The sequence below is a fragment of the Lissotriton helveticus genome, chromosome 8, assembly GCF_964261635.1.
Source record: "Lissotriton helveticus chromosome 8, aLisHel1.1, whole genome shotgun sequence".
NCBI lineage: Eukaryota > Metazoa > Chordata > Amphibia > Caudata > Salamandridae > Lissotriton > Lissotriton helveticus.
The window spans coordinates 24731788-24754643 of record NC_136069.1 but is presented as its reverse complement, the minus strand read 5'-3'; the positions used below and the strand labels follow the sequence as shown (position 1 = coordinate 24754643).

The window sequence follows — 22856 nt, the reverse complement described above, 5'->3', positions numbered from 1 at the left end:
TTCTCTTCAAAGCTTTCGAAGAAAGGGCTGGTCTAGAAGAGGTGGTCCTCAAATGGTTCTCCTCATTCCTACACAACCGCTCCCAAAGAATCCGAAGCTTTGAATCCGACCTTCAGCCAGTCTTGAGGGGAGTCCCCCAAGGATCAGTGCTCTCCCCTCTCCTCTTCAACATTTACATGGAACCCCTCACCACCCTACTCAGAAAAGCTAACATCCCCTTCTGCCTTTATGCTGACGATACTCAAATCTACTTGGAAACATCCTCTGCTAAAGACATCCAAAGACTCAATGAAATATTAAGGGAAGTGCAACGTCGGCTGTCAATCAACCATTTAAAACTTAACCCGGACAAAACCCAAGTACTCCTCATCTCGAACAAAGATGAGAACCCACAAATGGCTGAGTGGCTAAAAGAGATTGATGCGCTCAACGGAAACCTCACCCTGGCTGACTCTGTTAAATCATTAGGCATCACTCTAGACTCAAAACTGGACATGACCAAACACATTAAGATTTCGGCCAAGAGTTCCTTCCTTAACCTGAAGCTACTCAATAAAATACAACCTTTCATTCCAAACAAAGACCTCAAACAAGCCACTCAAGCACTGGTGCTGTCTACTAGACTCGACTATGGAAACGCAGTTCTCTCGGGAATAGCAAAAACACAGCTCGCTCCGCTGAAAACAACTCTCAATGCGGCCGCCAGAATGGTCACTGGAATTAAGAAATTTGGAAGTTGACCATATCTCTCCCGCACTCAAGGAACTTAACTGGCTACCAATAGAAATGCGAGCAAACTTCAGAACGGCCTGCCTCACCCACAAAGCCCTCCACACAGGCAAACCCGAATATCTGGCATCCAAACTCAAAAAAGCAGGACAGAACAGGAACCTTAGGAGATCTAATACCTTACTTCTTATCCCGCTTAAACCACGAAAACAAAAAACCGTGACCAGATCCTTCGCCGGAAACGCACCCAAAATATGGAACTCTATACCTCCCCACATCAGAACTTTGTCCTCCTTTGCTAAATTCAAAAGTCAGCTCAAAATCCTTTTCCTCGATCGATCCCTTGCGATTAGATAGGACCAGGCGGAGCGCTGAAAATGGCACTGATCCTCTTTCGACTGGGGGCCTCCAAACCCCTGATACTGAACTCTTCAACATCTTATTCACTGTGCCTCCAATCCGGATTGTCTCACTTTACCGCAATATGTTCTACTCTCTTTTGTTCGCCTAATTGTAATATGCCCTGCTCGTGTTTGCAGACCTACAAATCCTTGAATGGAACTCTGCTACATCCTCTTTACCATGACTCTCATCCGGATTGTCCCTCCCCATTGCAATATGTTCTGCCTCTTTTGTTCCCGTATTGCATTATGTTCTGTTCTCGTTTCCCCTCACCTTGGTAACTGTTGTGAAGCGCTCCGATACCCTCCGGTCAGGCTAGCGCTATACAAAACTTCGTAAATAAATAAAGAAAGAAATAAAAATAGCCTCATTACACTGAGTGGGGATAAGATGCTGCTAGCTACCTACTCATTGGTCTATTTATACATCTGAGGTAAAAAAAAGTGCAATCATTTTCTGAAAGATCAAACTTAGGAACAGCTTCTTCAAGCCAGCTGTCTAACCAACAGTTATTTATTTTGGGAGATTGTGACCTGCCCAATATTTTTGCATCTAGATCATGGTACTGCTTGCTCTCATCTTGCACCCGAAAGCATCTCCTACACCCGGGTTGGTGCACAAACAATGAGTGTTTAAACCAGTACCTTATTATCAAGGGTACAGTAGCTAAATCAGGATCTATTCATATGATCCTTATGAACCTTACCTCAGCCTTTGACAGAGTAAAATTATGGAACATCTTAGAGAGTCGGAAGTCGACACGGATATCGTTTATCATCTGGAAAGGATTTTATTATTGAATTGTATTTTTTTCCATTGTGCAGGAAAGTGTTCCATTCTAGCGTTGGTAAACAGTCTTTTTGATCACCCTGAGGGGCAGATGGCGTAAAGGCTCACGATCTGCCCCCCATCCCTCGAAGGGTGGTGGGGGAGTCAGAAAGCTGACTGGGCACCAGGGATTTTGTAAATAGAGCAGTGTTGGAAGCCCAGAATGGGCATGCCCCCACCCTTAATAAAAGGGCAAACTGTATTTCCACTCCCTATCTGGGGGGGGGAGACAGGGGGGGAGGGGGCGTGAGGGATGGAGGGAGCAAAGCACACCAGGGATTTCTTTTTTAAATGAGAATAGAGAACTGGGGGATGCCCACAATGGGTATGGGCAGGCCTCCTCCCCTAATAAAAGGGTAAACAGACGTTCGTCCCTCTGGAGGGTCAGATGGGGGTAATTGCCCAGATCTGACCTTTCAGGGGGCAGAAAGCACACGAAACACCAGGGAATTATCTTGTTTAAAAATAAAAAATAATTAAAGAGTGGTGCAGGCTGCCCACCATGGGCGGGGCCAAGCCCTCATCAAACGGAGGTCAATAGGAGTCTCCATGCAAGGGCTCCCATTAACCTTGGTTTGATCCATTCCTGTTGCGGGCATTAGGTCCAGCCCCACAAGTGGGGCAGCGTTTTTAGCTGCACAAGTGAGGTAATGATGGGTGGTAGGAGTGTTGTCGATTCATGCAGATTTCAGAGGTTTCCAGTACAGAAATGTAAGGAAAATGTGTGATTTCTGCAAAAGTTTGAGGTTTGCAGGGCATTGTGGGTAAAAACACCTCATGGGATCCACTCAAGTAACATAGGTGACCTGTTCTCAGGACACCCCCGCGCCGCACGGCCACCAGCTGTGTGTGTGCCCCTCTCCTCGCTGCTGCCCGCAGCCTCGCTGTACCTGCCCTCTGCTCCCCGCCCCCCGCCGTATTTTGCGTGTGCATGACCGCTCTTACTGTGTTTTAACCTTTTTTTCCTTCCCCAATTGTTTTTGCCTTTGTCTGCCTTTTTCCTTTTGCCTTCCTGATTGTGTTTAACCTTTTTTTTCGTTCCATAATTATTTTTGTCTTTTTATCTCTGCTGTCCCCAGCACACTGTTGTTGGATTTGTCGCTTGTTTCAGTCCCCCTGTGCCAGCCCCGCTGCCCGCTTCCCGCCGCCGTCCAAGCGGCCACGCCCCCTTTTCGCTTTGTGCCCTCCCCGCTCCCGCCTCCCAGCTGCTCCTCCCTCCCTCCCACTTGGCCATAAATGGTGACCGCGCGGCGCAGGTGAGTGTGACCTGTTCTCAGAACACCCCCGCGCCGCATTGCCACCAGCTGTGTGTGTGTCCCTCTCCTCGCTGTTGCCCGCAGCCTTGCTGTACCTGCCCTCTGCTCCCCGCCCCCGCCGTATTTTACGTGTGCATGACCGCTCTTACTGTGTTTTAACTTTTTTTTTCCTTCCCTAATTGTTTTTGCCTTTGTCTGCCTTTTTCCTTTTGCCTTCGTGATTGTGTTTAACCTTTTTTTCGTTCCATAATTGTTTTTGCCTTTTTATCTCTGCTGTCCCCAGCACATTGTTGTTGGATTTGTCGCTTGTTTCAGTCCCCCTGTGCCAGCCCCGCTCCCCGCTTCCCGCCGCCGTCCAAGCGGCCACGGCCCCTTTTCGCTTTGTGCCCTCCCCGCTCCCGCCTCCCAGCTGCTTCTCCCTCCCTCCCACTTCGCCATAAATGGCGACCGCGCGTACGCGTACGCGCCGAAGGTGCGCCAGAGGCAAGCCCGTCTGCGCCCGTCCACGCCTGGACCGCGCCCAGTGCCAGGACCCCTGGTCCCCAGCGATGCAAGACCAATCGACGGACCTACGACGCCGCCACCCTCAACGCACTCAATGCCGGCCGGAACCCTGCCTGCTGCCGTGCCGCCCCAAGACGCACCCACGAACCCTTCACCTGCCAAGCCTGCCGATTCACCTGCCTCCGGACCTGCTCCACCCCAGCCAAGTCGAGCACCAGCAGTAACCACCTGAAGTGCATCCTGCTGAACACCCGCTCCGTCCACAGGCACGCCGTGCAACTCTGGGACCTGCTTGACGCAACAGCACCGGACGTCGCATTCCTCACCGAAACCTGGATGTACACCTCCTCAGCACCCGACATCACCATAGCCATCTCGGACGGATACAACATCACCCGGAAGGACCGCGTTAACCAGACGGGAGGAGGCATCGCCATCGTACACAAGAACACCATCCGCATCTTGACCAACTCCGACGATACCTTCACCGCCGCCGAACACCTGCACTTCCAGATACACATTGACCCCATGACCACCCTCCGAGGCACCCTCATCTACAGACCCCCGGGACCACGCACACAATTCAGCGAAGACATCGCAGACTTCGTCAGCCCGCACACGCCCTCCACTCCGCTGACTACATCCTCCTAGGGGACCTCAACTTCCACCTGGAGAACAACAACGACAGAAACACCACCGCCCTGCTGGACAACCTCGCCAACCTCGGACTCAAGCAACTGGTGAACACTCCCACCCACTACGCCGGCCACACGCTTGACCCCGTCTTCTCATCCAGCAAGTACATCTCCTTCAGCCACGCCACCGGACTCCACTGGACTGACCACAGCTGCGTCCACTTCAGCTTCAGAAAAACTGCGACCCACCACCACCCGCAACAGGTTCCCCGCCGGAGCTGGAGCAAGATCACCACCGAGCAGCTCACCGCCTCCCTCAGCCAGAACACCGCCACCAACACAACGGACCCCAACGAAGCAGCCAGCAACCTCACCAAGTGGCTGACCGCCTGCGCCGACGACATCGCACCACTAAAGAACCCCCCCAGCAGACCCGGCAGCAAGAAAAACCCCTGGTTCACCGGCGAACTCAAGGAATCCAAGAAGAACTGCCGCACCCTGGAGAAAGCCTGGCGGCTCGACCAGACCACAGAAAACAGGACCGCCCTCAAGCACGCCACCCGCAAACACCATCAGCTGATCCGCGCCACCAAGAAGTCGGCACTCAAAGAATGACTGGACAACAACGCCCACGACAGCAAGGAACTTTTCAGCATCGTCAAAGAGTTCTCCAACCCCAGCGCCGGAAACAACGACATCACTCCCTCGTAAGACCTCTGCAACTTACTCGCCACATTCTTCTACCGCAAGATCGCCGACATACACAACAGCTTCGACGCACAGACCCCGCACCCTATCACCGAACCAACGCCCGCCACCACCACCCTCTGCAACTGGACCCCGATCAGCACCGAAGACACCACCTGCACGATAAACTCCATCCACTCCGGATCACCAACCGACCCCTGCCCACACCACGTCTTCAACAAAGCCGACGCCATCATCGCACCCCATCTCCGGGACATCATCAACTCCTCCTTCCACACCGCCACCTTCCCGGAGAGCTGGAAGCACGCCGAGCTGACCGCCCTCCTGAAGAAACCAACGGCGGACCCCGCCGACCTCAAGAACTACCGTCCCATCTCGCTCCTCCCCTTTCTGGCAAAAGTCATCGAGAAGACCGTCAACAGACAGCTGGCCGCCTTCCTCGAGACGAACGGATCCCTCGACCCCTCGCAGTCCAGATTCCGGGCCAACCACAGCACCGAGACCGCCCTAATCGCAGCCACCGACGACATCAGAACCCTGATCGACAACGGGGAAACAGCGGCCCTCATCCTCTTGGACCTCTCTGCGGCGTTCGACACCGTCTGCCACCGCACCCTAGTGAAGCGCCTCAGCAACATCGGGATCCGAGAGAAAGCACTGGAGTGGATCATCTCGTTCCTCGCCGGAAGAACCCAGAGAGTCCGCCTCCCCCCGTTCAGATCCGAGGCCCCCGAAGTCATCTGCGGCGTACCACAAGGATCTTCCCTCAGTCCAACCCTCTTCAACGTCTACATGAGCCCCCTCGCAGCCATCGCACGCCAACACAACCTCAACATCATCTCCTACGCCGACGACACCCAGCTGATCCTCTCCCTCACCAACAACCCCACCACCGCCAGAACCAACCTACACGAAGGAATGAAAGACGTCGCCGACTGGATGAGGAACAGCCGCCTCAAACTGAACTCAGACAAGACGGAAGTCATCATCCTGGGATCATCACCCTCCGCCTGGGACGACTCCTGGTGGCCCCCGGCCCTGGGCACCGCTCCCAAGCCAACAGACCACTCACGCAACCTGGGCTTCATCCTGGACTCCTCCCTGTCGATGACCAGACAAGTCAACGCCGTCTCATCTCCATGCTTCAACACCCTGCGCATGCTTCGCAAGATCTTCAGATGGATCCCCACTGAAACCAGGAAAACCGTCACACAAGCACTCGTCACCAGCCGCCTGGACTACGGGAACACCCTCTACGCCGGAACCACAGCCAAACTTCAAAAAAGACTTCACCGCATCCAGAACGCCTCCGCACGACTCATTCTGGACATCCCACGACACAGCCACATCACCGGACACCTGAGAGACCTGCACTGGCTCCCCGTCAGCAAGAGGATCACGTTCAGACTGCTCACCCACGCACACAAGGCTCTCCACGACCTGGGCCCCAAGTACCTCAACGACCGCATGACCTTCTACACACCCACCCGCCAGCTACGATCGACCAGCCACGCCCTCGCCACCGTACCACGCATCCGCAAAGCCACCGCCGGAGGAAGATCCTTCTCCTACCTGGCAGCCAAGACCTGGAACACCCTCCCCACCCACCTTCGGCGAACCCAGGACCATCTCTCCTTCAGAAGGCAGCTCAAGACCTGGCTATTCGAGCAGTAGCGTTCCCCCACCCCCAGCGCCTTGAGACCCTCCCGGGTGAGTAGCGCGCTCTATAAATGCCGTGATTGATTGATTGATTGATACTGGATTTCCCTAGTTGTCTAGTTTTTTTTTTTGCTAGGTCTCCCTAGGTACAAGCTGAGCATAGGGCCCAAAATCCAGTGCTACCTACTTTGGAAAAATAGGGTCAGTTTTGATTGGAAAAATGTGAAGTGTCCATGTTGTGTTTTGGGCAATAGGCCTACCCAAACAAGTGAGGTATCATTTTTATCAGGTGACTTGGGGGAATGCCAGGTAGAAGAAAGTTTGTGGCTAACCACAGTTTCCAGATCTTTCCATCACAGAAATGTGAGGAAAATGTATTATTTAAGTCAAAGTTTGCAAGGGATTCTGGCTAATAAAACCTGGTGAAAGCCACACAAGTCAGCCCACCCTGGATATCCCTTGGTGTCTAGAATTACAGAATGAACAGGTTCGCAAGGTTTCCCTAGATTCAAATACTAGAGCTGCCCACTTTGCACAAAAGAATTGTGAGTTTTGAGGGGAAAATGTATTGCATTCATGTTGTGTTTTGGCCCATTCCCTGTTGCAGGCACCAAGCCTACCCACACAAATGAGGCATCATTTTTATCGGAAGCCTTTTGGGAGCATAGAAAAGCCGAACAGTTGTTATTACCAATTCAATTTCACGGCATTTGTGCCTTTCATATGTAACCCAGTGATAAGCAAGAAGACATTTTGAAAAATACCCTCTAAATCATATGCCAGCAAGTGTACCCACAAATTCAGAGATGTACAAATAACCACTGCTCCTAAATTCCATATCTTGGGTCCATTTCGAAAACATAGGTTTCCTTGATACCCATTTTTGACTCTAGGTATTTCACTAGATGAATTGGTCTATACTTGTACGGTGCAGCTCAGCTGTTGGCTCTGTGTACTTTGGGTTCTTGGAGAACCTACAACCCCTATGTATCCCCGGAATCAGACGGATCTAGTGGATGTCAATAAGATCATGATTTTCTTACAGATTGGGACCGATTACCGTAAAAGGTTGATACAAAGTTTTTACAAGCTCGATCCATTTTCGAATATGGAAGTGGTGAAAGTCATCTACAGGGTGAAAGGATTGGCTGAACTAACTGAATTTTTTTAAGAGATTGGACATAAACAAGGAATCTGCAGTTACAGCATCAACCAGAAAGAGTGTTACTGATGCAAGAAAAACTGTCTTCTGCCAGATACATCCAACCACAGATTCCTCGTATTGTTCATAGATACCAAACCAGTACCTCCCCAGGTGGTGGGTCCATGGATTGTATCAGACCAGGAAATCCTGCACAATAGAATGGGCAACATGCCCATCCTGCTGGATATGCAGGCTGTAGTGCTTTGTAAGCATATGAACTGATGGCCATGTTGCAGCCTGGCAGATGTCGAAGACTGGAACACCGGGCACCAGTATGGTGGTAGCAGCCTTTGTTCAAGGCTGCTTCTTGGCCAGCCTATACAACATCTAGATGCTCCAAACAATCTGTCTGGAGATGTTGCTTTTCTGTATTGATTTCCCCTTTTTCGCCGCAAAGAAGCCCAGAAATTTCTGATCGTTCACCCAATTTCCCATTGTGCGATCGATGTAGAAGCTCAGGGCCCTCGTGGGATTGAGCGAATTAAAAAAAAATCTTTTATTGCAAGTAAAACCAACAATAATACAGTGAAAGTAATCATAACATCATGTGGCAGCAAGAGATATGCATGCAGTATCCATGTCCAATCTGTTTGGGGAACCCTCAGTCCCTCTTCCCATTCCCCCCCAATTCACTAAGCGGCATCCAAATTCAGACGTTCAAGACATAGCACATCTCTACAGGAACTTTCAGATGGAGTGCATATTCCACCCGATAATCATTTCATTTCCCCATAATTTGGTCCATTTGTTAGGACAGCCCCTGCTTTCAGAGACTTCTCGCTCTGCCAACATGCACCAATCCATGTCTCGCTTCCAATCATTCGGTTGTGATGCTTTCTCCACCCTCCACATTCACACAATATTGTGTTTAACTACCATCAACTCCAGAGAGATCCAAGTCTGGTCCATGCCTCCCAAACATTTAGTAGACATCACTTTTAGGCATCTCTATGTTGCTCCCACAAATATTTAGGCAGGCGACCACTAATTTCCAATAACTCTGAAGCACCTGGCAACTCCATATAGTGTGGACGTACGCCCCTACCTGGCCACACTGCTTAGGGCACAAGGCAGACATGGCCGTCCCCATTTTTACCAAAGTTGTACATGCATAGTACCATCTGTCTATAATTTTTAGTTGCACTAAACAAAACCGTGATCGTATGGCCACCTCCCTGGGGGACGCCAGGGCCAATTCATCTTCCTTCAAAACCCCAAGACCTTGTTCCCAATGTTCATGTACACTAGCCAAGGGATCGGGTCTTTATTATCTTATGATAGGCAAGGCAAGTCGCTTTTTTAGGCATGTGTCCATTTAGCAATCTACCCTCTAGCAGGGATGACTTGGGGTTCTGCTCCCCCTGGCAGCGCCTTCTGCATGGCGCGGCATATTTGGAGAGATCAGTAGGTTTCATAGGTGCTAATTGGTATTCACTTTGGAGGTCAGAGAATGAAAGTACCCCACCCTGTGTCCACACATCTCTCACCATGGGCAGGCCAATTTGGTCCCACTTATCAAAGCCATGTTGTGTATCGAGAGTGCCCAGCTGTACAGTGTCCATAAGGGAGTGGCATTTGTAATCTTGCCTCGCCACCCCAAAGCACTGAGTGTTGTGTGCTAGAAGGTAAGCGTGACAGCGGTCGGGTTAGGAAAGGACGTGCTACATGTTCCCCCATAGAGAGCTCCGAGATAGCCTCCAGGTTGCAGGACTTTCCTATTCATCCGGTAGCACGATTCTTTCTCAGGGAGATGGGCCCAGTGGTTAATGGTGACAAACTGCGTCGCCCAATAATATTGGGCAGAGCAATCCAGTCATCATACCAACTACTGACGAGTGTACTTAGCAGCTATTCATGCGGGAATGCCAACCCAGAGTAAGATACGGATTTTGATTTAGATCGCCTGAAAATAGTATTTCGAGACTGAATAGGGTGTGTTCTGAAGTGCATATAGAAAACAGGGCAGTGCTATTATTTTAAATAAAGCGGCTTTCTCCAAAAGTGACAGATGTAATGTTCTCCACTGACTGACATTGGGCCAGCAGGCAAGCAGTGGCTCCAGGTTGTGAGTGTGGAAAGTGCCTGGGTCCCTGGTAATATATACCCTCAAGTAGTGAAGCAAATTTACAACAATATGAGCCTCACAATTATCGGGAAAGCATGGCTATGAGGGAGATAAATCAGGGACTTACTCTAGTTAATGGTATAACCGGATACCGGCGGAACAGTGCAAATATGTGCATTATTCTGTCAAGAGTAAATGTCGGGTCTGCGATATATAGTAAAATGTCATCAACGTAGAGGGAGATCCTATCCTCCAGTTCTGCAGTCCATCTCAGCCCTCTAACAATAGGGTCGGACCTTATCCATATGGCAAGTGGCTCCAACACCAGGGCAAAGAGCAAGGATGAGAGTGGACATCCCAGTTTCGTGCCTCGTGTGAGTTGAAACATCAAGGACGTGCCTTCATGGACCTGGACCTGAGCCAGATGTTCTGTATAAAGGATTCTCACCCGTGACATGAAGTGAGGACCAAAGCCCAGTCCAGTCAGTACCTCAAAAAGGAAATGCCAAGAGGCCATATCAAAAACCATTTGTGCATCAAGCGAAAGCACTAGGCCATCCTCCTGGATCATAGCTGTGCGACCCAGGATGCCGTGCAAGTATCGGAAGTTAAGTGATCTGTTTCTCCCTCGTATGAAGCCGGATTGATTCGGATGAACCAGTGTCTGAATTTCCTGTACCAGTCAAGAAGCCAATAAGTTTGCTAAAATCTGGACCTGTACGTTTAACAATAAAAATCGGTTGGCAAGAGCCACAATTGTCTGGCGACTTGCCCTCCTTAGTTATGACCAGTATACCAGCCAACCTCTGGTCTCTTGGCAAAATGCCGGCCTCATGGCTTTCTAAGTACATGAGGAGAGGTGGGAGCAACTTTCGAAGCTATGAGCTTGTAGAGGTCAATAGGCAGACCGTTGGGGTCCACTTCTTTACCAGGGTCATGTCATTGTGTGTTTACTCCTCCTCAAGTAGTGCCTTATCTGACTGCGAAAGAGTTGGTGGTGGGATATCCAGCAGTAGTTTGCAGGAGTCCTCAGTCATAGCAGTAAAAGTCAGGGAGTACAGGCAATTATGGTAGGCCACAAAGGAGGTGGCTATTCCTTGCCTATTTCTAATTCAATCTCCCTCTTCACCCCGTATTTCAAGCACCCACCGGTTCACCTCGTCCCTGTCATCAAGCCAGACCATGAGCTTCCCTGCTCTGTCACCTACCTCGTAGAGATGATATTGTGTTGCGCGATGGTTGGCTTTAGCGGCTTCCATTGCGATGCTTCAATAATAGTCTCTTTGTTTAAAGTACGGTGTAAGTAATGTAATGTTATGTAATGAGACTTGTAAAGCGCATGGTTACCCGGAAGCATCCCAGCGCTAGCAAAAGAACCAGATTCACAGAGGGAGGAATGTGCGAGAAGGTCACTGGGGGAAAAGAAAAGTTTTGAGTAGCTTCCGGAATCACAAATGGCATGGTTCTGAACGCAGCTTCAGGGGAAGAGAGTTCCAAAGAATCGCTGCATTCATCGAGAATCCACGGCCACCTGTGCACGCCTTCTTCACCCTCTGAGTTTTGGCCAAACATTCATGATCCGACCGGAGGGCCCTGTTGGCCTTATACGGCACAACTAGGCTCTTCAGGATAGGGGGCCCCTTGCCTTGTAGAGATTTGTGGATGATACACAAGGATTTGAACTTTATCCTTTCACGAATTGGCAGCCAGTGGAGCGATTTAAGAGCCGGTCTCGCTGAGGCCCTGGCCGCGGTGTCCGTGAGCACCCTAGCTGCGGAGTTCTGGATCTGCTGAAGTTTATTAATAGTAGCTTCAGGAGCTCCCAAAAAGAGGGCATTGCTGTAATCCAGCCTGGAAAGGATCAACCCCTGGATTAAAAGCTTCCTTGATAAGGGAGGGAGAAGAAGGGGAACCTTCCGGGCTGAGCGGAGTAAACCAAAGCAGACTCCAGCCGTCTTCTTGGCCTGAGTTTTAAATGACAGATCCTGTTCAAGCCACACCCCTACGCTTTTGATTTCTTTTTTGGGGTGGGGGAGAACTCCCATGCAGGGAGGCCAGATGGCATCGGGTAATGATGTCAACTTATGTCCCAGCAACATAAGTTCAGTTTTGGAGCCATTAAGTTTAAGCGAAGATTCACTCATCAAGGCGTGTATCTTCGTCAGGCAAGAACAGAGATTTTCGATGTCCTGGTCCGATTGGGAGAGTGATACAACCAGTTGGGTGTCATCTGCGTAGCTGACTATTTTAATCCTAAAAGGGGCAACCACGTCATCCAGGGGGGACATATATACGTTAAAAAGAGTAGGGCTCAACGATGAGCCCTGCAGTACGCCACACTGGAGGGGAATTAAGTTGGACCGTGAGTTGCCTTCCCAGACTTGAAACGTCTGATTATTCAGGAACGATGTTAACCAGGTCAGGGCAGTACCTGAAACTCTCAAATTACATAGGCGCTGGATTAGGATACGGTGATTAACCGTATCGAAGGCTGCACTTAGATCCAGGAGGATCACTACCACTGATCCTCCCAAATCCAAGATGCACCTCACTTCCTCGATGACTGCAATGAGGGCAGTATCAGTTCCTTGGCCTGGACGAAAGCCAGTTTGGGATCTTTGGAGCAGCTCATTAGATTCCAGAAAGTGGGACAGTTGTCGATTGACCATTTTTTCAGCAATCTTACTGAGTCCTGGAAGTAAAGAGATAGGCCTAAAATTGGCCAACTCCAAAGGGTCCAACTGTGGCTTTTTCAATAGGGCCTTTACAATAGCTCCTTTCCAACTAAGAGGGACAATACCCTGACAGAAGGAAGCATTGATTAAATCAGTGGCAAGGGGAGAGATGGTAGAGGTACCCCGTTTAAGAATCCGCATAGGAACGGAATCGCTCGGAGAGCCACTTTTCATGGCGGCCAAGGCTTTCTGAAAGACTTCCACCGAGATTGGGGCAAAAGAGTCAAGCTGGGGACCGAGCACAGGAGGCCAGTTGCAGACATCAGTTGAGCAATCCAGCTGTGGCAAGGTAGCTAAAATGTTTTGAATTTTAGAGTCAAAATATTTAGCCAGCTCATTATATTTACTTCCTGAGATACCCGGAGCTAGAGGGGGGTCAGGCACCTTCAGAAGTTCTTTAACAATCTGAAACGTTTCTCTAGAGGAGTTGGAAGAACTTCTAATCCTTTCCTCAAAGAAACCTTGTAGGCCCTAATTGCTGCCCAATAGGCTTCTTTATTATAACTGGCCCAATCTTTCCTCCAGATGCGCTCAAGCTTTTTGCATCTTTTCCTTAGGATCCTAAGCTCAGGCGTGTACCAGGTAGATTTACAAGTTCTACCCTTTTTTACAATTCTTTTCTTCGGCAGAACTGAGTCAAGAGAATTTTCGAGGCAATTCTTAAAGTTTTTATCAGCAACCACGGGGTCGGGATCGTGTAAAGGGATGGATTGCTCGAGCTCGTGTGTCCAATTTTCAAACGAGAGTTTGCACCAGGCCCTTTCCAATGTGCACGAAGCAGAAATCCGCGGCACGTCTGTCCCAACTTGCCAGGAGAAGGGGACCAGGAAATGGTCTGACCATGGGAGAGGTAGGGGAGGACTGGGTTTAAATTGCGATATGTTGGAAAAGATAGGGTCCAACAGATGCCCTTTATTGTGCGTGGCCCCAGTATTGACCAGTGCGAGTTCGTATGATTTAAGATCAAGCTGGAGATCAGCTGCTACATTGACCTGGGGGTCGTTAAGGTGCAGGTTAAGGTCTCCCAAAACTATAAAGTTGGACGTAGAGGAGGCCTGAACAGTCACTGTTTCCATAAGTGACCTAACAAAATGCCCAGGGCAGCCCGTGGGGGGCGATACACCAGCAGGCCTAAAGTGTAGGTGGTGGGGGATAATTGCAGAGAAAAGTGGACACTCTTGCAATCAGAAATACCACTGTCCTCCACTCTACAGGTAAAATGGTCTCTGTACAGTATAGCTAACCCACCCCTTCTACCAATGGGCCTAATCTGGGATTGAATAAGAAACCCCGGGGGGAGTGCACTTACAATGTCTGCATCCGAGTTAAGTGATAACCAAGTTTCCGTATGAAACAGAATATCTAGTTTGTGGCCCTGAATCATAAGATTGATCTCCAAAGAGTGTTTGGGCAGAGGACCATGCGCAGATTGAAAGTAGTAGGTGTATTCTTTTTTTTACCCTGTGGGATCAGACTGCAGAGACTGCAACGAGTATATGTCTCCTCAGGCCTATACATACGGTGGCAGGTCGGATTTTTTATGGGCCTTACTAAAAGGAGATCCGTACGCGAGTAACAGATACGATGACCCAATGACACGGGCATAGGTTCTAGCCCTGTGCCCGGGTGGGCGCGGACGGGCGCAGACGGGCTTGCCTCTGGCGTGCCATCGGCGCGCCAGCTGCGCGGACGTGAAGAGTAGTTCATTAAATAGTGCTGGGTAATTACGCCTGGAGCACTAGCCCGCCAACTTGCGTCTCCTCCCAATATGGCGCCCGTCCAAACTGCGCCTAGAGGATCGACCCCACAACCAGTCCGAGACCCAATCGGCTCCTGGAGGAAGGGAGAACCCCTGACAAGACCAGTAGGGTGAGTGGAGAATGGAAGAGAGTAGTATTTGTTAAAAAACAGAAAGTTTGCTCAAACGGAGCGTGAAAGTAAAACACAGTGTTACACAGTTTTAAAAATTACAAGCGGTACCAAGGTGTCCTAGCTCCCGACTTTCCGCCTCAGGAGCTTCTAGTTCTAACAAGAGCAGGAGTAGCTCTATATGTAGCCCGGGACCTAATCGCCCAGAGCACTAGCCCGCCAACTTGCGTCTCCTCCCAATATGGCGCCCGTCCAAACTGCACCTAGAGGATCGATCGCACAACCAGTCCGAGCCCCAAACGGCTCCTGGAGGAAGGGAGAACCCCTGACAAGACCTGTAGGGTGAGTGGAGAATGGAAGAGAGTAGTATTTGTTAAAAAACAGAGTTTGCTCAAACGGAGCGTGAAAGTAAAACACAGCGTTACACAGTTTTAAAAATTACAAGCGGTACCAAGGTGTCCTAGCTCCCGGCTTTCCGCCGCAGGAGCTTCTAGTTCTCCCCGAGTAGTGTCAAGGACTCGGGACCCCAGCTTCTGGATCTCACGTTCTTTTTTGTGTTTCGCGATTAATGAAAGGTCGTATGACTGTTTTGCATCCCTCCCATACAGTCAGCGGTGAAGTCAGTGAGCCCTTATTTTCGACAAAATAGTTCACAGTGGTTTCATCTGAGGCCCGCACGAATGCGGGGTACTTTGAGAACCAAGGACTTAGTACAATTTGTTGGCCATCACTGCGGGCAAGCAGGCTGTAGATCACCCAAACCGGAGACTGATCAGCGATGCCTCTCTAGAGTGAGGGAGCTGATGGGAAAAGGGGAGTATGTAGTTGATGCATGAAAGACTGCCATGAGCTTCCAAGTGGAATGTGTACTGTTCTGATGTGGGGTTGTATGAACACCATGTATCAATAAGGCTGTGTGCGGCCATAAAACTTGGCAATGGGGAGACCAAAGTTGATGAGAGCGCCAGCGGTCATTGCTGTCGCACAGAGCAGTGTTGAACTCACCGCCCAGCAGGAAATCACCATCTGGGAACTGTAGGAAGAGTGTGTTTTGTTCAGAGAAAGACACATCATGAAGTATTGGGGGTATATATATTGAAACAATATGGAGTGTTTTTCCCTCCCGATGCCCTGAAAGGGCCACCTTTCTGCCATATACGTCTCGCCAAGTGTTACGTATTATAAAGGTCAATGACTTTCACAGTGGGATACCAACCCCTCTGGAGCCCGTGGTATAACCAGTGTGTGCCACCATTTTGTATTCACATTTGTCTAAGGAACGATAAGTGTTTCCCTGTAGATGTGTCTCATGAAGGCAGACTATGTCAGATTAATGTCTCTTGAGGAATTGTGACACTGCTCGCAGTTTAATCATCTCCTAACCCATTAGCATGCCATGAGTGGATAACCTTTTTTTTCCCTTTTACTGAAGGGCCTTATTCTTGCGATAAAGGTGGGGACAAGGAGACAAGATTGCAAAGGAAAAAGAAACAAAGCAGGAGCAAGGATAAAATAGACTGGAGAAATAAAGGGAAAGTAATACAAGTGTGCATAAAAGTAGAAGAAAAGCTGGAAAACACCATTGGGAAGAACAACGATACATAGGAAGTGGAGAGAAATAGACTTTCTGAGGGTTTTTGGGGATAAGATAACACTTACTTTTTTGTTTAATCCGAGGGGACTGGAGGTGGAGTGCACAGCTGGTCTCTGGAGGGAGTCTGTAGGAGTGAAGCCTAAGGAACACAGAAGAAACAATTCAGTGAGATGTCTAAAGACTTGTTTAAAGACTAGCCACAAATCAAGGAATTCGATAATACTGAATCATCTTCTCCATATAATTTAGTGGACAAGATACGTCCTGACCTTTCAAACCTAGGAAGAAGATAGAGTGGGAGGGACCTTTCATATTGGCAGCGACCTATTACTCGAATAAAATTCCCTTGAAAGGCTAGGCGCTTTTATTCTTTCCTGGCAACATTCATGCTTAATGAGAGTCACATTATTGGTCTTGAAAAAGATGGTCTAAATGAAACTTCCAACGAAATGAGTTGACGCCTCATTACATAATTTGTGTAGTGGCTGTAACTACAGATTCCAACTTTTATTGTTTCCAACACGGATGTGTGTCTTCTAATGACAAATTGTACTGTCTTGTGCGTGTACTCTCTAGGATAGGTTGTATTGTTAGTTCACTGTATGTATCTCTCTTATTTATATTCATTTAATGAACTGTCTATAGATGTTGTTAGTGTTGCCAGAGCTAGTATTCAAAATAACGTGTGCGATTTCATCTATGTATTGCAAAGCACTTTTTAAGCTCATTTATTTGTTTTTATGAATTATCCACTTTGCATTTTCTCTGTATTTTTTTTAAACTATAATAATAAATAGACTTATTTTCTATTTCTTGTGTTTTGACCTTGGGTATACTATAGGTTTCCCCTTGTGTGTATGGTGAGTGACGAGTAATATAAGACTGTGTGTTTTCAAGTGACATGGATTTCTAGAATTAACCCAAAGGAAGCTTATCTTTGAAATGGTTAAAGGTACTGCCAGTCAAATTGTCCAGCGGGTCTGAAGGTATGCAGGGACTGGGAAACATACTTTAAGAAAAAATCAATAAAAGAGACGTTTGGAATGATTCAAAGAAACAGTTGAGATAAGGAGAGACAGTGGCCTTATGGCTAGCTGGTGAACCCGGTTTGAGTTGTGGTGCCAGCTCAACATACTGCGATTTTGGGCAAATCACTTAATCTTCCAGTACCTACACAAAATTATTGTAGAGTTGTGTAAAGCGCTCAGATACCTTCGGTTCGAGTTCACTCTTTAAAAAAGTTGCAACAAAAGTCAGGGGACGGAACAAAGGTATCTGGCCTCCCAGTTCATTTATTGTGCTGTGTGGGGGCACGGCAATGGGAAGGAGGGGGAATAAGTAAACACAGACAACAGGAGGGAGCAGACGACAGATCCAGTTACAAAAGAAGCATTCAGTAGAGTGGCTCAACAAAAATAAAAAAGTACCTGGCAAAAGTGCGAGCAGTGTAAGGACACACGTACTTGGGCCGTGCTCTAGGGGAGGGTCACATCCAAGAAGAGGGAGGTGGCCACCACAGAGCCGGCCAGCAGGAAACAAGCGATTGAGAGTAGCTAAGAAGACATCCAATGGTAAGTAATGGGCAGCCTCCAAGCCCACCAACAGTAAACAACATGTCTTGAAGAGACAGTGCATGCGCGGTCTCGCCGAGACCTAATAAAAAGCACCTGTGGTCAACATTGCCATATATGGTAATAATTTAAGCCAAATTCAATTCCAGATAATAGAGTCAGAAGGAAAACCATATCCTAGGGAAGACATTGAAACACTACTATCAGCCAATATAAAAATAATGTTGGCCAAACACCCCTCAACTAAATAAGAGTGATAAATGAGATGTGTTTTTTTAATGCTAGACGGCAAGGTTGATGTTTCTTGATAAAATGTAACCAATTGGTCATGATTGGTTCCAGGCTCCAGATTAAAGCACTTGATTTGTCTTGAGAATAAGCACTAAATAGGATAACCAAGCAGTTGAGATGGTTTGTGTTTTGAAAAACTATATGATTATGGTGATATTTATTGTTATTATATAGCCAATTGTTTGTGAATTGTGCTGGGCTCCATACATAGGAACCTAGTTTCTCTCAAGAATAAGCAGTGCTAGCATAAAGGGGGATCCATCCGGCAGCTATTATTGAATCAGACCGGGGATTCGTCTGGCCCCAGTGAAACATGCTGAATTTGTCCTGTTGTAATTTGTCAACACAGGGACACTAGTAGCAGCACCCGCACAATGTCTGCTTTCTATTTGGAGGCAACGAGTAGGCAGCAAGGGGGCTTTCTTATTTTGGATTCCAGCTGGGCCCAAAACAAAGGCTGAATGTAAATGGACAGTAGTCCTCCTCTTGTTTGAGTATAATCCTGGCTGAGAGCTATCTTGAGCCTAATACCTAGACACCAATGCAACAAGGAGAAACAAAGACACACAGTTTATCACTTCAGAATTACTTTAGCACTTGACTTTGTTCAATCCTGTATATAAGAGATGTGCTTGCACTGTAAGAATGCCGGATGTATTGGTCTGTATAAAAAGCAATTAAAATAGGATTTACTATTGTTTTTAATTAAGTCTTTTATAGCGCTACTTATCCCAATGTAGCGTGTCAAATCAATTTAATCACACGCACAGACTATCATAGACAATAAATCATACAAGGGTATAACTCAATGTCCAGGATGTTACATAAGACATTGAGGGTTTCAAGTTGTAGGAGTTACACATCGTCTTTACAGGTAGGGAGTATATGTTAACCGTGCATGGCCGGGAGAAACACAAAGTCAGGATTTAAAAAGTAACAGTGTTTATGGTTGTCTGTCCTAATAAGACTTATTTCTACTCAAATAAACATCTTGTTGGCAACCACATAACTACAACAGATCGATAAGAAGAAAAAACATTAAAGTTCTAAACCCCTGCCTTGCAGTTTGCATGGAGTTCTTTGATGCCAGTTTATAGTTCACTGTTCTATATTAGAAGGATTGCAATTTATGATGTGCAAGTAATAAAAGGCTTTCTGTGTCAGAAGCAGTAACCCACTTAACTTTATACATAAAATAACAAGCATTCGCGAAGCCAATAGTTCTCACCTACGCAAGAGCTTTTGGCTTTGCCAATATGTTTAAGCCATGTTGTAAACCTTGTTGGCTGCTCCTCAGCATGGCTAAACATTTGTGGGGTAAAGGAGAGTGGAGTGTCGTAAAGGAGAGTGGTGTGGAGTACAGTGGAGTGTAATGGAGTGGAGTAGAGAGTCGTGGAGTGGTGTAGAGAAGAGTTGAGGAGCGTGGAGCGTCATGAAGTGGCGTAGAGTGGAGAGGCATATAGTGTTTTGGAGGGAAGAGAGTGCCAGAGTAGAAAGGCGTAGAGTGTTGTGGAGTGGTAGAGTGTTGTGGAGTGGTAGAGTGTTGTGGAGTGGTAGAGTGTTGTGGAGTGGTAAAGTGTTGTGGAGTGGTAAAGTGTTGTGGAGTGGTGTAGAACAGAGTGGAGTGGTGTAGAGGGTGTTGTGTAGAGTACCGTGTTGTAGAATAGAGTGGGTTGAGCGGAATAGATTGCTGTATATTGGAGTGGCATAGAGGGGAGTAGTAGAGTAAAATAGTAGAGTGGGGTAGGGTGTCTTAGAGTGGAGTGGCAGAGTATCAGAGTGGTGTGGAGTGGTATAGAGTAGTGTGTCGTGGAGTAGAGTGGAATGGAGTAGAGAGAGTTGGGTAGAGCATCGTAGAGTGGTGTTGTAGAATGGCGTGGAGTGTCAGAGTGGAGTACACTGTCAGAGTGGAGTAGAGTTTAATGGATTCGAGCATCAAAATGGAGTGTTGTAGAGTGGAGCAGAGTGGCCTAGAGTGAAGTGGAGTAAAGTACAGTGTATATTGGCATAGAGTGCTGTGGCGTAGAGCCCATTGGTTTTGAGTACAGTGGTGTAGAGTGCTTTGGCATTGAGTAGAGTGCTACAGAGTTGAGTGGTGTAGCATGGCACAGCATAGCATGCAGTGGCGAATAGTAGAATGTTTCCGAGTACAGCGAAGATGTGTAGAGTGGAGTGGTGTAGGGTAGAGTGGCATAGAGTGCACTGATGCAGTGGAGTGGTGCAGAGTAGAGTGGAGTGGTCTAGACTGGAGTGGTGTAGAGTGCAGTGGTGCACAGTAAAGTAGAGTGCATTAGCATAGAGTAGAGTGGTGTGGAGTTCAGTGGTGGAGAGTACAGGGTTACAGAGTAGAGTGGGAAATATTACAGGGGCGAGCAGTAGAATAGAGTGGCAGAGTTCAGTGATGTAGAGTGCAGTGGCCTACAGTGTATTGGTTTTGAGTGAAGTGGTGTAGGGTGCATTGGCATAGAGTGCAGTGGTGTAGAGTGGAATACAGTGGCGTAGTGCACAGTGGCGTAGTGCACAGTGGCATAGAGTTGATAGTTTCAGAGTAGAGTGTCATAGAGTGCCGTGGCATGGAGTAGAGTGCCATAGAGTGCAGTGGTTTAAAGTAGATTAGAGTGACCAAGTGGCTTGGCGTACAGTGCAGCAATGCAGAGTAAAGTGGCATAGAATGTAGCGGCGTACAGTGCATTGGCGTAGAGTGCAGTAGAGTGACAGAGTGCAGCAGAGTGACAGAGTGCAGTGGTGCTGAGTAGAGTGGTGTGAAGTTCAGTGGCGAAGAGTGCAGTGTTGCGGAGTAGCGTGGCATGGAACAATGCAGAGTGGAGTTGGGTTGAGTACAGTGGAGATGAGTGGAGTGATACAGAGTAGACTGGCAGGGTGTAGTGGCATGGAGTAACGTGTGGTAGAGTGCTGTAGAATAGAGTGCCGTGGCATGGATGCAGTTGCACAGAGTAGAGTTGAATAGAGTTCAGTGTCAGAGTGCAATGCTGCAGAATAGACTGTTGTAGAGTGCAGTGGTGTATAGTAGATTGGAGTAGAGTGCATTGACGTAGAGTAGTGTGATGTCGAGAGCAGTGGCATAGAGTACAGTGATGCAGAGTAGAACAGAGTGGCGTAGAGTGTAGAGTAGATTGACAGAGCGCAGTGGTGTAGAGTGCATTGGTTTTCAGTAAAGTGGTGTAAAGTGCATTGGCGTAGAGTGCTTTGGCATTGAGTGCAGTGGCCTAGGATAAAGTAGCAAAGAGAATAGTAGAGTGGCACAGAGTGGAGTGGTGCAGCGTAGATTGCATTGGTATGGAGTACAGAGGTGTGGCAGAGAGTAGATTCTTTTCAGAGTAGAGTGGCATGGTGCCCGGTAGAGTGGAGTCGTGCAGGGTAGAGTGCAGTGGCATAAAGTGCCGTGGTGCAAAGTAGAGTGCGGTAGAGTGCATTGGCGTAGATTGATGTAGAGTAGCAAGGCGTAGAGTGTAGTGATGTAGAGTGCAGTGACAGTGCGGAGTGGCATGGTGTGGCCTAATGTGGAGTGCTGCAGAGTAGACTGGAATGGGTAGAGGGGAGAATGCATGATGTGGTAGCGCACTGATATTACAAACAACACATCTTCAATAATACAGTTTTACTGATAAGAGTGCATAGAGCATAAACAATGTGTGGCGATATCATCTCAAGTATTGATGGTATTATATTTGTTTTCCCGCACTTCAGCATTACCAGAATTACCCCTTGAAGCCAGCATGATTGTCACCGAAATCAACTCACTTTGAAAACAGAGAAAGAAAAGTAAACACCAAGCTCCCTGGAAGACAAAGCCTGACATTTGACCTTTGCCACTGAATGCACAGCAAATGCGATAGAACAAGATTTAAATGCCTGTTTACAGAAAAAGAGCACTGGAAGGATACTGTAAATAAGGGTTGGGCAACGGAAAGAACAAACAAATAAAGATAGCAAATAGAAAGCAAGAAAATGTGAGTTACAAAGCAAATGGTAAGCCAGGGGCGGAATGTATCACTAGGAAAGGTTTTTGAATGTTCCCACGTTGGCAAACCAGACAGCTGTGCTGTGCTGTCTGGTGGGCTTTGCCCTAAAAATCTGTGCTTTGCAGGAGACAGATTAACCCCCAAGGGTTAATCTGACATGTAGAACATTAGAAGTCAAAGCTGCGACTACAAATACACACAGATCTCTCCAGCAAGTGCATTAAGGACCAGAGTTATCTTATCTTTTCCTAAGACTCATATAGCAAAATTTCGATGTCCGTAAATGCTGCGTCACAACAGAGTCAAAGTGGGCAGTTACTTTGATAAAAAACAAATGTTTATTATTGCCCGAGTGACATGATGCCCAATTGTAACACACCAACACCCATTAAGACTGAATTTCATCAGCACCATGGGGTTACTCCTGCAGCACCTCTCTTGAGGAAATCAAGGTCTGGGAAAAAAGCAAGCCCCTGGGGGAGATTCCCACAGATGTGCAGTGGCCGCCCTATTATTGTTTGCCTGTCATATCGTGCTCGGGGGTACAGTGAGGCAGCAGGCACTTGAGAGTAAGAATTGATGGGGGGAAAAATTACAGATCTGAAAATGAGAAGGGCATATCCCAAAACCCTAAAGCAGAAGCTACCACAATATTTTTGTCCATGTTGGTGAGCACCCATGCTGCAGATGATGAAAGGATGTACCCTCCCCAAGAATAGCATCCTTTCATGACTGGGCACCTCCTATGCTCACCTCCAACAGAGACCAAGCCAAAACCTGTAGGCATCCACTTGCAGGTATAGCACATCTTTTCTCATACTTT

The 22856-nt window shown here is 47.9% G+C and overlaps 3 protein-coding genes across 7 annotated transcripts in view; 1 reads left to right on the top strand and 2 right to left on the bottom strand.

The window, feature by feature from the left end:
- Positions 1-22856, top strand: part of LOC144772257 (uncharacterized) — a 367797-nt gene that overhangs the window by 249811 nt on the left and 95130 nt on the right.
- Positions 1-22856, bottom strand: part of LOC144772252 (uncharacterized) — a 186317-nt gene that overhangs the window by 162553 nt on the left and 908 nt on the right. The window contains exon 1 of one of the 4 annotated variants that reach the window (XM_078656470.1): positions 16254-16271. The exons of the other annotated variants lie outside the window; for them this stretch is intronic. The gene's annotated coding sequence lies outside the window, so the exon portion shown is untranslated. Of the gene's footprint in view, positions 1-16253; positions 16272-22856 lie in introns of those variants that run through there. 4 annotated transcript variants of the gene reach the window in all.
- Positions 1-22856, bottom strand: part of LOC144772250 (uncharacterized) — a 41742-nt gene that overhangs the window by 18057 nt on the left and 829 nt on the right. The window contains exon 2 of one of the 2 annotated variants that reach the window (XM_078656468.1): positions 16254-16327. The gene's annotated coding sequence lies outside the window, so the exon portion shown is untranslated. Of the gene's footprint in view, positions 1-16253; positions 16328-22856 lie in introns of those variants that run through there. The other variant, XM_078656467.1, reaches the window with a different exon arrangement.